Raw genomic sequence first — 12,497 nt, 5'->3', positions numbered from 1 at the left:
ATCAGTGAGTTAACCCTGTTTTTCTCTTAAAGGGACCACAGTCTAAACAGAGGGGAAATAGGGCGTCTTTCCAGGACCCTGCCCAGGCATCCTGTACATATCGCCCCCCCCGCCCCAATGCCAAGGAGGTGGAAGCAGTAGTGGAGCTAAGACAATGGGCTTGGGTTTGGGCATCTGCATTTTGATTCAACCTCGCGGGCCTGTGCTTCACTACAAACTTGAATTCCTGGAGTGCCACGAACCAATGGGTAACCCTGGCATTTGTCCCTTTACCCTGTCCATGTTAAAGGTGCATGGTCCGACATCAGCCTGAATTTCCTCACCAAGACATAATATCTGAGTGATTCTAAGGCCCACTTAATGGCCAGACATACACTCTCAACTATATCATAGTTTTTCTCCTCTGTTGTCAACTTCCTACTGAGGAAGGCTACCGGGTGCACCTCTCCATGAACAACCTGTGACAGGACAGCTCCTAACCTCACATCGGAAGCATCTGAACAACAAATTCTTTTGAAAAATCTGGCGTTATCAGGACAGGGTGTTGGCACAGAGCCAACCTGAGCTCGAAAAAGCTTTTTCAGCATCTGCATTCCACTTAACCATGATAGATTTCTGACCCTTAGTCAGATCGGCCAACAGAGTTGCCAATGTGGCAAAGTTGGGTACAAACCTCCTGTAGTATCCCACTATGCCCAGGAATGCACGTACTTGCTTCTTTCTGAGGGGGCGGGGCCAGTTATGGATAGCTTGTACCTTGCTGAGTTGAGGTTTCACCAGCCCTCTACCCAAGATATACCCCAGGTACTTCACCTCCTCCATTCCCAAAGCACATTGTTCAGGGTTCACTGTAAACCCCTTCTTCCAAAGAGAGTCCAGCACTGCCTGGACTTTGGGCAAGTGTGATTCCCAGTCTCTGCTAAAAATAACTATGTCATCCAAATACATACTCATGGTGAGGTCCTAAAACCCTATCCATTGCTCGCTGGAACGCGGCTGGAGCCGTTTGTAGCTCAAAAGGCATTCCTTTGAAACATTCCTTTGAAACTACTTAAAACTTCCCTCTGGGGTAGAAAATGCGGTTTTCTCTTTAGCAGCTTTAGTTAATGGGATTTGCCAATACACCTTAGTAAAGTCAAATGTAGTGATATACCTGGCTGGACCTAGTCTCTCAATTAGCTAATTTACCCGGGGTATGGGGTAGGCACCAAACCTTGAAACGTCATTAAGTTTCTGGAAATCATTGCAGAATTGCAGAGTCCCATTGGGCTTTGGCACTAACACAATTAGGTTTGCCCACTCACTCTGCGATTCTTCAATAATCTCCAGGTCTGACATCTTCACTTCATCTGAAACCGCTTTCCTCTGAGCCTCTGGGATATGGTACGGCTGGACACAAACTTTGACCCCTGGTTCCATGATAATATCATGCTCTATGACATTAGTTAGGCCTGGCAAGTCTGAAATGTTTCTTTATTTCTCTGCAAGACCTCCTTTACTTGCTGATTTTGGGTTTTAGACAGGGTATTTTCTACTTGGAAATTGTCCACACCAACCTGAGGTTCAGGTCTTGCACCAGCCAGGGAGGATACCGGTTCCCTGTTTGTCCAGGGCTTTAACAAGTTCACATGATATATCTGATATGGCTTCTTCTAGCTTGGTTGGTGGACTTTATAATTTACTTCACCATTTTTTTCACAATTTCAAAGGAACCTTGCCATATGATCAAGAACTTATTTTCCACAGTGGGAATCAGTACTGCCACTCGATCCACCAGTTGGAAGTGCCTTATTTTAGTGGACATATTATAGACCCGCCGTTAAGCCTCCTGGGCTTTTTGCAACTGTTTCTTGACCAGTGGCCTCACGTTTATAATCCTTTCCTGCATCTGGGAGACATATTCAAGAACACACTTATGCTGAATAGGTTTACTTTTCCACTCCTTTTTAACAAAGTCAAGCAATCCACGGGGTCTCCATCCATAAACCAACTCAAAGGGCAAAAACACAGTGGAGGCCTGGGGCACTTCCCGAATACCAAACAGGAAAGCCGTTAACAAGCAGTCCCAGTCTTTCCCATCCTTTTGTATTACTCTCTTAAGCATGGATATAAGAGTCTTATTAATCGTTCTACCAAGCCATCCGTCTAGGGATGGTAGACTGATGTAAGCAGTTCTTTATTCTTGAACAGCTTGCACACATTGACCATAACCCTTGACATAAACAGAGTTTCCTGGTTCGTGAGTATTTCCTTAGGAAAACCAGTCGGTGTAAACAACTGAGATAACTCCCGGGCAATAGTCTTAGAGGAGGTATTCTGCAGGGGTAAAGCTTCAGGATATTGGGTGGCATAGTCGAGGATCACCAATATGTAGGAGTGACCTCGAGCAAACTTTACCAAGGGACCCACATTATCCATTGCTATCCTTTCGAATAGGACCTCAATTATGGGCAGAGGGACCAAAGGGTTACGGAAGTGAGTCATGGGGGCGGTTAACTGACAGGTGGGACAAGAGGTATAATATTTCTTTACCTCTGGTTTTAGACGTAGCCAGTAAAACCGGTTGGTGATCCATGCCTCCGTCTTCTCAATTCCCAGGTGTCCCCCTAAAACATTGTTATGGGCCAGGTCAAGAACCTTTAGTCTATACTGTTTGGGTACCAACAATTGTTCTACTACATTATCTCTTACTTTGTTAACCTGATAGAGCATTTCATTACATACTGCAAAGTGGGGCCATCGGTCATTTGCACCTGGCTCTTGGGCAACCCTATTTACTACTGCAATCTGTTCTTGCGCCTGGGCCAAAGTGGGGTACTGCATCTGGGCAGTACCAAATACTCCCTGGGGAACACCCAAATGTGGCAGGGCAGGGGAAGAGGCCATTCCTCATCCTCTTCTCCTAGCAATACCTGAAGTAGAGAAGGTTCCCCCCCCCCAGCAACCAGGTTGGTCTTTGGACCACGTATTTTGGCATCCTCAACCGTATTAGTATTACGTATATCACCATAAACCAGGTCATTAGCATTTTTATTATCCATACCCACATCAACATCCGTAACATTTGGCAGTTCCCCTCAACAGCAGGAACAGAGGAACTAGTTTCTCCCCAGTAGTCCCAAGGCCATTCATGTAGTTCTTCTTGTTTCCATAGTTCCACAAATAATGGACAGTCTCTTCCTATTATCACATCATGCACCAAGTTCTTCACCACCCCCACCTCTTCAGTATAACGCCACATACTGTGGAGAAGGACACTGGGATGAGAGGGTACTCTCTAGCATCCCCGTGAATGCACACAACCAGTAAAGTTTTGCTTTCCGGGCCAATCCTTCCAATTACTCTAGTATGAACCAGAGTTACCATGCTCCCGGAGTCCAACAAGGCTCTGGCAAGGAGGTGGTTCACTCGAAACTTCACACTCAAATTTACCCTCACTTAGGTCACGGTGTATCATGCAAGCTTTATGGGCACAAAAAGACCCCCTCTGGAGAACCCCGCATTCAGTGGGCAGTGTATCTGGGCATGGCCCCCAAGAATGTCATCGCCAACTGTGTACATTCCCCACTTTCTGAGCAGGAAAAGACCTCTGAAGAGGAATGGGAAGTGACTCTTGGCCTTCCGGGATGTTTGTTCTAGGGTTTTGTGGGATTTCCTTTCGAGGCGCTGCAGTTGACCAAATGGGCCGTGGTTGAATGGGCCCTTTGCTCTTGGTAGGTCTGAGCAGATCCTCCACTACAGTATATCTTTCCACCATCTCAACCAGGTGGTCCACTGTTTTGGGGTCTCCATGGCTGACCCACCGTTGAAGGTCATCTGGCAGGGACCTCTGGTATCGGTCCAACATGATCAATTCCACAATCTGGGGGCCTGGCAAAACCTCGGGCTGCATCCATTTTTTACCAGTCACACCAGGTCATGCATTTGGGACCTGGGTGGCCGATCCGAATGATACTTCTATTGGTGCACTCATTGTGCCTGAAAAGCAGTAGTCACCCCCAGATGAGCCACAATTTCTGCCTTTTAGCCATTTATAGCTCAGGCTGCAGATCAAAGTAGGCCTTTTGAGGATCTCCATTGAGGAAAGGAGCAATGAGGCCAGCTCACCGGTCTTGGGCTCACCCTTCTCTTTCTTCTGTCCTCTGAAATGTACCAAGAAATGCCTTTACATCATCACTTTCTTGCTGCAGAACCAGTGCCTCCTTGTGGTGAGCTTGTAGTACCTACAGCTGGGTTACTAAGCACTGATTATCTTTCTCATGGTGGGTCTACGCTCGCATATTAGCCAGAGATAAGTGTTTAATCAGCTCTTTTCATTGTTTCAGCTTTCAGGGTTTGTGCAGCTTTAACCAGGACATAAATCGAGTGTACTGTCCCTTTAAATGTTAGTTTCAAGTCCAATGCAATTTTCTTTGTCTTTTTTTTTCAAGCTATTTAAATCGCTTCATGGCAGCAAAATAACACAACAGCAAATAAGTCTCACCGACTTGAAGAGTTCAAAACGGCCATTGCAGTTAAACAGTCCCGAGTTCTGGAGGGGGCACCTTCCCCTGCCAGCAGGTTTCCAGCTAATCCACAGTCTCTAGTCTGGTCTATACTGCTCCACCCACCTCCTTCAACTTCCTGTCTTTTTCTAAACCCACTTCCTCCAGTCAGTGAGTTAGCCCTGTTTTTCCCTTAAAGGGAAACAGAGTCCAAACAGATGGGAAATATAGCATCCTTCCAGGACCCGGCACCGGCATCCTGTACAATAAATATTTACTGAAATAAAAAAAAAAAGTAAATGCACTCAAAGTCCTAGGAAGCAAGGCATGACAAGGGAAAAAAATCCACACACGTAGCTGGGAGAGCTGATGCTCTGACAGCCTTGCCGTGCTGGAGCAGAGTGGAAGCACTGTAAAAACTAGAGCCACTGGGCTGCGCAGAGGGAGATGCCGCTTGTCAATAGGAGCCCGCCTGTTGGAAGACATCCTCGTGAAGTAGTGCCGGGCATAGGGGGTGCATTCCTTCTCTTTTCAGTCTACCCAGCCTACTCTGATCCAGCCCAGTGAGGCTGTCCAAGCATTGACTCTCCCAGCTACACATGTGTGGTTTATTCGCCCCTGTGGTCTTGCCTCCTAGGACTTTTATGAGTGCATTTACTATTTTTTTTATTGTAATAAGTATTTAAGTTTTAACATACTACACTATATCGCTTGCGTGAGTCTCTGTTTAGGTTTTACATATCTCCCAGCAGCAATGAACTATTTTGTGTAGATCAGCTGTTACTGTATAGTGCCTGGATACCCATGACCAATACACATTTATTATTGCTGTACTCATGATTAGAGACCATATATTGTGGGTTACTTATCCATCACCCCTTTTTCATTTTATTTTTAATTGTGTATTCTCATTTTTATTTTCCTATTGTCCCACCCCACCCCCCCCCCACCCCCATTGATCCCTGTTTCTACCCTTACTAATTACACCTAGTATTTGAGATGTGTGCTCTGTAGTGCTTTTGTGCATTTATTTTTAATAGTTGGACTTGCCTTAAAAAGTGGGAAATAGATACTCTTGCTCTGATTATAATTTTGGATCAGATCCCATCAATGCCCCAGATTGTGACAGTCACCCTTCACAAAATCAAAGTTTTTTCCATTTCCATTTAGAACATTCAGAGATTCAGCTTATTTTTAATGCTTAGTTTTAATGAAAATACAAGAAAATATTTACAGTAAAGATAATACAAAATAGACTTTAGTCTTCATGTTTTTTTACAGGGGTAAAATGAGGTATCTCTGGAGTCTATAGCCCCTAATGCAAGAAAACATACCACTATTCTGAACTTCAGAAAACTAAAAAGCCCTTCCTTACAGCGGGGTTGTGCTTGCACTGGAAGGGTGAACTGCTGCATCCCTGCTGGTCCCTACATCTTTCTTGATGATCTCAGATGACCTTAGACCATCCAAGCATAGAGAAGAGACTGTAGGGACTGGTCTAGCAGTCCAGAAAAGACTATAGGAAGGGAGGATTAAGTAAGTAAAACTGCTTTTCACAGTCCCCATAGGCACAAAAGAACCGTTAACCTCTGCAGTGCGGATGCAGCCCCTTCCAGATTTCAACTTTAAGCCTATGATTTACAGAACACCCAGACACTTCTCAATTGACTGTTCTTCACCTAGATTGTATGATGCATACTTTTAGCCACAGGTGCATAACCTTACAGTTATCAACATTTAACCTCATTTACAAATGTAATCCAAATAAGGATAGTACCGCACAATTGCCCCTCAAACCCCATTTACAAATAGTGTCCAAATAACAAGGATAGTACCGCGCATATACCCCTCAAACTTATATCAGTCAGAATAGCACGTGAATAAACTGGTGCAGGACAGATAAAATCAGCTTGTCAGGCTCTAGTGGAATTCAAGAAGATCCACTAATCATAGGGGCCCTTATGACTAAGCCCCCAGAAAGGACAAACGCATCTTGAGGAGTCCTCCACAGGTGGAGAGTATGAGCTGAAGCCTGCTTTTTATCTATATTTACATTACATTGAGCCAGTGTCTGTGTGAGGATGGGCAACATTTTCTTGGAATTAAATCTTATTGTGGGACTGACACTGGCTGGGAACGAACTGCCACTACATCCCAATTGCACTAATACAGTGATCAGTGCTATTAAAAATCAATGACACTGTACTAATGACACTGGGTAGGAAAGGGTTAACATCTGGGGTGATCAAAGGGTTAACTGTGTGTTGTGTTTTACATTATGTCCTGTGTGCGTTTTACTAGGGAGACAAGCTGCTTTGTATTGATCTGTGCAGAGCAATACAAAGCAGCCTGTTCGTGCTGACAGGGGAGAGATCTGTGCTATTTACACACAGACCTCTCCCCTTTCACTAATTATAGTGAATACTTGTGAGCTATTATGGATCAAGGTGTTAAATAAATTCTGAAAGTGTATAAGGTGCGCTGGCACTTGCACTAACTCACTTGACTAGTGTATATAGATGATGGAAAAAGATAGCGCCGCGCTCCTATATAATATATACAGCTTAAGCTTAAGCTTTAAAGGTGTATTAAATTCCAATATGAACTGTGACTATACCACTAAATGCATATAAAATATTACATATAATTGACATGCATGGTGTAAAAACCTATACTATTATTGCCTTAGTGGGTGCCATAATGAAATCCTGTGTTGCACCCATATAAAGCTATGTGTACTCTATATTAATATGTGCACATGCTAAAATAAACAAATAAAAATACAGTCTTTAAGGTAAATGTGCAAGTAAAGATTCTGTTCCTTGTCTCCGAGTGCTAAATGGTCTCCTTATGTGCTCACCTCTATATTTGCCTGAATGAATCCAGGCAAATACGCTTTTTATCCTTCCAGGATAGATGAAATGGGATGATGTCTTTGCTCTAGCCGTCCTATGAGGTGAATATACATATGGATGGATCCTCCTGTTGTCTACTTTATCTCCCTGTGTACCTGTGAGTACACTGAGTAGCTCTCTTGGGATCTCCCAATTCCCCTCCTGGGGTTGTTTCCTCTTTCACTCCTCCTAATATCAGCTCATGGGATGTATGGTCAAAGAAAAGGAAAAGCAGACCATAGTGTCTTATCCTTATATAAAGTGGATTTATTTAAGCCAGTAACAAGTTGATAGTATGCAGCTCATAAATGATCCAGACAGGCTTAGATGGCAATCAGCAGGTAAAAAGTAGGTACATAGAAAACCTCTCTGCAGCTGCCCCTGCAGTGCTGTCTGCCTGTGCTTGTACTCGGATCTGCTCGCTTCTCCAGTGCAATGTCGTGACGTCAGAGCCCCTCCCCTACGCGTTGCGTCACAGGGTCACGTGACTTCATCAGGGGGAATTTGATCCGATCAAATTCCCCCTGATGAAGTCACGTGACCCTGTGACGCAACGCGTAGGGGAGGGGCTCTGACGTCACGACATTGCACTGGAGAAGCGAGCAGATCCGAGTACAAGCACAGGCAGACAGCACTGCAGGGGCAGCTGCAGAGAGGTTTTCTATGTACCTACTTTTTACCTGCTGATTGCCATCTAAGCCTGTCTGGATCATTTATGAGCTGCATACTATCAACTTGTTACTGGCTTAAATAAATCCACTTTATATAAGGATAAGACACTATGGTCTGCTTTTCCTTTTCTTTGACCATACATCCCATGAGCTGATATTAGGAGGAGTGAAAGAGGAAACAACCCCAGGAGGGGAATTGGGAGATCCCAAGAGAGCTACTCAGTGTACTCACAGGTACACAGGGAGATAAAGTAGACAACAGGAGGATCCATCCATATGTATATTCACCTCATAGGACGGCTAGAGCAAAGACATCATCCCATTTCATCTATCCTGGAAGGATAAAAAGCGTATTTGCCTGGATTCATTCAGGCAAATATAGAGGTGAGCACATAAGGAGACCATTTAGCACTCGGAGACAAGGAACAGAATCTTTACTTGCACATTTACCTTAAAGACTGTATTTTTATTTGTTTATTTTAGCATGTGCACATATTAATATAGAGTACACATAGCTTTATATGGGTGCAACACAGGATTTCATTATGGCACCCACTAAGGCAATAATAGTATAGGTTTTTACACCATGCATGTCAATTATATGTAATATTTTATATGCATTTAGTGGTATAGTCACAGTTCATATTGGAATTTAATACCCCTTTAAAGCTTAAGCTTAAGCTGTATATATTATATAGGAGCGCGGCGCTATCTTTTTCCATCTCCCCTTTCACTGTTCCTTGGCAATCGCTGGATGCCGGCGTGGAATCTCTGGCCAGGACCCAGTAATCGACAGCTGTAGCCGCCAATGGCGGTGCGCTTGCCCCCTACCCAGAAATCTAAAATCACGTATGTGTGTGTGTGTATATGTATGTATGTGTGTATATATGTGTGTGTGTGTGTGTGTGTGTGATTTTGCGCAGCCCTGTAGCAGTAGTTCTGCTATAGGGTGGCGGGGAAGCAGTTATTCACTACTTTCCGATTGTCTTTTAGCCAATTTTCTAAACTTTTACAGATTGAATTTTACTAGCCAATAGACTTTAACCACTTCAATACACGGCACTTTTACCCCCTTCCTGCCCAGGCCAATTTTTAGGTTTCAGCGCTCTCACACTTTGAATGACAATTGCGTGGTCATGCAACACTATACCCAAAGTATATCCCTCAGTGCTTTATATTGATTCAAGTACACACTATTAAAGGCTATGGTGTGTTCATTTTTCAGAGGTTTACAACCATTTTAGTGGGCATTTGTGAGAAGCCTAACCTAGGCAATAGCCACATGTGATGATGAGCCTCCATGACCGTAAACTGAAATCTAATAAATATAAAGGGATGGGTCGGGGACAGTAAGGATGTGGAAAGGAGGGATAGATGATGCTGGACATCTTCCAGCCAGGAAATCAAGTAGGTTCTAATGTGCTGCAACATTTAATGCACACAGTGAGGAGCTCATTGTGTGCAGTGAAATCAGAGTAAGCAATTTTAGTATAAGAATGGAGACTGTAAAACTGTGCAAGACTGAAGGTAAGGCTGCAGTTCAGCTTCAGGGCCCCATTCAGATCTTTCTAGTCTGTTGCGATATTGCATGTTATGTTGTGCATAAAAGCAGTCCTTTGGACTGCAAGTGCTTTACAGTAGACGAGATGCAAACTGCACAATATTTTCCAGTGACACTGCGCTCAACACATGTTAGTACACTACTTGGTGGTAGAGCATTGTGGTGCACTTCAACACAGGTGCATCAGAGGTGCCTTCCTCTAGTTCATTGCTGTGTCATTAAAAATAGTGCGTTACGGTAACATAAAGATGTAAAACTGGCCTAACAAAATTACAATTTTTGTTCTGCAACTTTTTTCTGAGTATCTAAAACAAAAACGATATACAGTTTTAGTATTTACTGAAAGTGCTCTTAGCCAGAGAAGTGAAAACTAATGGCAGCCACCACATCTGAGGACTGGTAAACTACTACATATTATATTATTGCTTTTCTGTGTAGATGTGCTGTAAAATTGGCAACCAATCTTAATAAAAGGGCAGCACAGTGGCTAAATGGTTAGCACGTCCGCCTGGCAGTACTAGGGTCGTTGGCTCAATCCCAACCACAGGACCACCTGCCTGGAGTTTGCATGTTCTCCCTGTGCCTGCGTGGGCTTCCTCCAGGTACTCTGGTTTCCTCCCATACTCCAAAGACATGCTGGTAGGTGAATTGGCTCTTGTCTAAATTGGCCCTAGTATATGTATGTATGAATGTAAGTTAGGAACCTTAGATTGTACACCCCTTGAGGGTTAGGGACTGATGTGAATGTACAATATATATGTAAAATGCTGTGAAAATTGATGGGGCTATATAAGTACCTGGAATAAATCAAATAAACAATATTCCTCAGAAACCATACACGTCCAATTACCACTGGATAACTCACAGCCTTTCCTAGACATTTACACAGAAATTGAGGTCAAACAATTGGTAGCCATTTGAAAGGAACATGGAATCCCTTATAATGATCAAAGGTTTACTGCACAATGAGCCTTATCCTGTGATTGTATTTTGAAGCAAAAGTTACTAATTTCAAAAATCCTCCGTTCAATGCACTGCACTGGTGTGGCCTTATCAGCATAATCAGGGCTTAAAGATCTGCAATATCTACTCAATCAATCTACTTTTGCTTGTTTCTGTTGCAAAGTGCTAGGGGGTCAGATGGAGCTGCTCATTAGAAAATTCTGTATCCTGCAATTTAAAATGAACCACAGCTTTGCCCATTTAAGGCAAAGCAACTGGTTGTCTATATTGAGAAGCCAACATCGGCTTGGTTGCTGGGAGCGAAGAAAACTCTCCCAGGAACTGCTTGGTATGGGGAACAAGTGACAGTCCCCTTATTTCCATGTGACATACTGGTGCTTTTGGCAGCTAGCTGCTCAGCACCCAGCACTGTTACTTGGGGTAAGGAGAGAGGCTTCAACCCTTTGTAAGCTAAACATTTCTACCCTCTTTACTTCCGATAGCTGAGCATAGCAATTGTTGAGTAAAAGGAAAGCAAGTATAGGCTGGTGCTTCCCATCTTCACTCTCTTGCAGCTGAGTCAGATAACTATTTACTCTACTGCAGATAATTTTCTCTTTTTGCCTGTTCCATTACTTCAGGGCACAGGAGTAACATGAGGCTGGTGGGTGGAACCACATGGAGAACCAGGGGACACAGGAGCCATAGCGTGTAGCTGGTATATGACACATCTGGAAGAGTGTTGGATGTCCAAGATTCTACAACTTCAGATGTAAAAGAGCAAAGATAGGAATCACCACCCACCAGAATGGTAGTTAAGCGTCTTTGCAACATGCTTTAAAATGTTTTCTGGTGACCGAGTCGCTAAAAAAATTAGCAGGAGTTGAGTGACCCTTTTAAGCGCTGAAAACATATTTTTTTAATGGGCACTTTTGGTGAGATATCTGTATTAGAGTTTGTGTCTATACACCTGCCAATATTACAGATGTCCTACTCCCAAGTTTCTATATTTTGGGGGAATACAACAGAAGTTGCTGGATGGTGTAAAACTCCCAAGTGGACAGAAACAGAGCCCGGAGTTATGGCAGAAAGATCTCCCTAAAGGAATATACAAGCTCAACTTGGAGCTTTTACATTAACTGACTGTTTAGGAATTAGGAACTATTTATCAAATAAGGCCAGATAGTTGCTGTTTTCTACCATGTGACTAACTTTTTAGCTGCCGTTGTTAAAAATAGTGGTCACTAGGGAAATCATTATAGCTTAGTGAATGGAGCATGGGGAGAGAGCATAACTGTGTGTATATTTTAATTTAGACACATTGCTGGATTTTGTTCTGTAGCTCACCTGCATAGCAGCTGTGTCTGTTTGCCCCATATTGGCACTATGGGGTGGATTTACCAAAGGCAATTAGACTGTGCGAGTACAGTTGCTCCAGAGCTTAGTAAATGAGGGAGAGCTTTTCTGACTTCCATCATCCCATCATATGCAAGCAAAAATGCTGTTTGTTTTATTTTTCTTGTAGCTATTCATTGTAAAGTGAAGCTTTACTTTATTTGCTGAGCTCTGGAGCAACTGCACTTGGAAAATGCAGTCAATTTGCTTTTAGTAAATCAGCCCCTATATGTTCACACTCTTAAGAGTATGCTAGTTTAGCAAGTAAGAGGTTGGCAATCTGCAGCATAGATTAGGGACTGGCCAATAGAGGGATTACTTTGACACAGCTGGCCAGCTTGAATATGTGTCACAATATATGCAAACTAAAGCAGGTCATAGATTATGCAATTTTTTTTCTTTTCTTCCTGGCACAATCAGTGTTGATGGGGGAATCCCTACCTACCACCGAGCTATTGTTTGATTAGTGTTTCTGACTATAGCCGGTGGCACTAATCATTCAGGAAAAACCCGACTGGTCAAATTTTGATCCATGTATGGCTGGCTTACG

At 43.3% G+C, this 12,497-nt stretch overlaps 1 protein-coding gene across 8 annotated transcripts in view; it reads right to left on the bottom strand.

Moving 5' to 3' along the window:
• Positions 1–12,497, bottom strand: part of LOC149462016 (protein phosphatase 1 regulatory subunit 12B-like) — a 211,580-nt gene that overhangs the window by 65,887 nt on the left and 133,196 nt on the right. The window lies entirely within an intron of this gene.

The sequence above is a fragment of the Staurois parvus genome, unplaced genomic scaffold (assembly GCF_062004578.1).
Source record: "Staurois parvus isolate SC_StPar_1 unplaced genomic scaffold, SC_StPar_1.0 ptg000188l, whole genome shotgun sequence".
Classification (NCBI taxonomy): Eukaryota; Metazoa; Chordata; class Amphibia; order Anura; family Ranidae; genus Staurois; species Staurois parvus.
This window is presented reverse-complemented; position numbering and strand designations above follow the sequence as displayed.